Source organism: Hibiscus syriacus, unplaced genomic scaffold (genome assembly GCF_006381635.1).
Source record: "Hibiscus syriacus cultivar Baekdansim isolate YM2019G1 unplaced genomic scaffold, ASM638163v2 tig00110160_pilon, whole genome shotgun sequence".
Taxonomy (NCBI): Eukaryota; Viridiplantae; Streptophyta; class Magnoliopsida; order Malvales; family Malvaceae; genus Hibiscus; species Hibiscus syriacus.
Window position 1 is genome coordinate 4,436,351 of NW_024062608.1, and position 3,679 is coordinate 4,440,029.

Below are 3,679 nucleotides of genomic sequence, written 5' to 3' on the forward strand. Positions count from 1 at the left end.
AAAGCCCAAACTATTCATGTCTTCCAGTATTTTTTTCATATGCATCTATGCTTAAGCTGGGCAGAAATAGCCCACAATTTTCTGGATTCTTTAAAGCATTATTAGACACGTTCGAGTTATCTGTCTCCCTCTCCAGCCTCCAGGTGATCTTTTGAATTACTTTTGCCGTACGTCGCGCCAATCATCTCATCCGCCTCTTCAACAGAATTGTGTTTATTCAATTTTCCTACAAAGGAAGGCACCTATTGTAGGCTTTCGGTGACCTTGTGTCTGATCGTTTGGTTCTGAATTATTCAACTGGATTGAATGTTCTGTACTTTCTGAAGACGAGGAGCTCTCCCCACTGATCCCTATTTTTTTATACTGGTTTTCTGCAGAGTTATCTGAGAAGCCTCTTTCAGTTACTAGTAATTTGAAAATTACACCACCAACCTCAATTTCCACTGATTCTTCGATCGTTTGATCATAGTTGCTGTTAATTAACAAGGATATTTTCTCGCCATTAAAGGACTGGTTCGCATTTCCACCTAGAGATTCCAAAGACCCCCATAGTTCCGCGAGTCTTTTGAATGTAGTAGTGTTCCAGCATTACAAGGGAACCCCCGAAACTTCAATCCAGGTCGCTCTTTCCACTTGGTTCAAGTCTAGGTCGGTAACTAACATTAAAGTTGGTGTCGTCGTTGATCAACAAAAATAAAAAAAATGAAAAGAGATGAGTGGTACACTATTAAAAGAAAACAACGTTTCTTCAATCACCCTAAATAACATACGTGTATGCTAAGAGATTATTTTATATTGAATAATATCTTTTAAAATCGTCACATAAAAGTCAAAAAAAATATAAAATTGAGTGACAAATAATTTATTTCTATCATGTTAAACTTATTTTTGTGCCAAAAATAAAATTTCACCTTTAATATCATATAAAATATGAAAAATCAAATTGTCGTGAATAAAATTTAATGGTGACTAGTTTATAACGTCGCTGATTCAAAACAGATCATCAGAATAATAATCGTCACTAGTACTTTCATTTTATTGAAGAAAAAATTTATAATGTTGCCGTTTTTTCTAAACATCATTAAAACATTTCCTACCAATTTTTAGGAGGCAAATTTTGGCCTCAACGTATAGTAATGAAAATCAATAACCATTTTAAAACCGTCATAAAAGATACGTTATCAATCACTATATGTGACAAAATAAATAAATGTCACGTTTATAGTATATTTTATGACGTTATGAGCAACGTCATGTAAAAGCACTACAACAAAACAGGTTTAGCGGCGTTTTAAATGCAAACGTCACAAAATGGTAACATTAGCAGCAGTTTTTAGAAATACCCATATAGATATGTCTATTGTGGCATTTTTTAAAGAAAATCAAGTGTTCAGTACTTTACCAGCGTTTGTATATCCAAACATTGCAATTTTTTCGTACTATACTGGCGCCTTTTAATATTTTGCGCTGTAAAATGTATTTTATGTTGATATACTACGGCGTTTGATGTTTAAAACGACACGATAGGAAGTTCTTTATCCCTTACCCGGTTCTAAATCCTTAATTTTGTACTACTCTTGTGAAATACAACGCTCCTGCTCACTTATCGGGCCTCATGATTTCCAAACACCCATTTTTCTGAAAAATCGTTCAAGTTAATACTCTTAAACGTTGGTTGATGGGTCTAAAGCCCATTGGTTGAAGAATTCATGGTGGATACCCAACTTAGTTATCTAAGTTCCATGTGGTCAAATGAAACCATGGAAAGACTCATAGTGCACATTCTTATTGCCTATCCCTATGATGAATAATGTGCATGCCCATGATGAACTTAATTGCTCTTAATAAAATCATAGCCCATGCTTTGGGTGGTCTTAGTGAGAAAGACTTTATGAATTTATCGATTTTGGCTTAATATCTATTCTTAATGAGTTCATAACCCAGAGTGAGTGGGTAGTCCTAAATGAGAAGGAAATAATGAACTTACCGACAGAAATGTTGAGTTTGTTAAACTCTTAATAAATTCAAATCCAGGAATTTGGATGGTTCTAGTGAGAAAGACTTATTGAATTTACCGATTATTAAGGTTGAATATTTATTCTTAATGACTTCTTAGCCCAGAGTTTGGGTGGTTCATTAATAATGAACTTGAAGAAAGTCAACATACCCTTTGTGAGGTTGAGCTATTATAAAAGCTCTTAGTTATTTCATATCCCTGTTAAGGGTGGTTTATGTCGATATAAACTTGATGAAATAACCTATGTAAGTGAAAAGGGTTAGCCGCATTCTATGAAAAATGTTGGGCCATTTTTCTAGCACACTTACTAGAATCCTGAGGTAAGATGGCCAAATATATACTTTTGTGTGTATATATATATATATATATATATATATATATATATATATATATATATATACACATCAAGGACTCATGTGGATGAAGGGGTTAGTAGTGTGTTATGAGTTTACCCCCATTTTAGAAAGTTCAAGATTAGTTTCACTTATCTAAGAGAAGTTTGCTTATCATCACTATGTACTAGTTCCAGATACGTTCACTAGTGCTTAAGCAACTAATCTCGCTATTGCTCTTCTGGAAATATTGTTTTCGAGTTTCATAAGAATTCTTTTGCATTAGTGGGAGAATGTTGGTAATGCTCAATCCTTTATAGTATTGGAAACACTATTGGGAATGAGTATTTAAGGTTTAGATTCTCTACTTCCTTGTTGAGTGAAAGAGAACAAGGGGAACTCTCGCACACCGTCGTTGTTGCCGTCTGTCCGTCTCGTCTCGGCTCGACATGGCTCGGCTCAGCTCATGGTTATGGTCGTGGTAATACGTGTCTTCGACACGTCCGCGCGGATACTATCTTTTTAGAGAAAATTCTTGTGGAATTTCTCTTTGAAAGAAACAAATGAAAAAATGTGAAAGATTTCAGCTGATATTTATAGGCTGCTAAGGACTGTTTAAATTCAAATGATAACAGCTAAATTCTGAGTTGTCTGGAATTAAACAGTTTTTCCTAAATAAAATCAAAACCTTAAGATGTATTTGGACTTATTTCAAGCTTTGTACAAAGGGGACAAGATGTTAATATCAACAGTTACATGATTTAATTACAGGAGTTATAACAGCTGAATAATGATGAAATGAGCCTGGACTATTATTGAGTTAGGTTTATCTGGACGTTTCAGCTATTACAATGAAGGGTTTAAATCATGATTTTTTATGGACGGTTTTAACCCTATATCTATCCTATAAATATAGAGTTGGATTCAGCTTCTCAACTGACTCTCAATAGTCAGAATTCACTCTCTATGTGCTTTCTAAAGTTGTTCTCTGTGTGCTTTCCAATCAGAAGTGCAATACCACCAGCAGTCCACTCCGATTTCGGGTGTACGAAATTTGGAGCGACCATGTTAATCTCAAGGGACGGACATCCTACTGCAACAATTACACATATCGGCGTGAATTCATTTCTAAGGTAGTGGTTTTACCAAGACACGGTTTACGAATCTGTTTCTTTTAAATTACTGTTTATCTTTCCTATCAGTGTTAACGGTGTGATTTTGCAATCCATATTTCTAACAGTTTGTTGGTAATCTTTTGGGGTCTGGTTCATCTCTTCACTTTAGCTGTAGTATGTTTTAAGCGTTTCGTAGTATTTTGGTTCTGATTGTA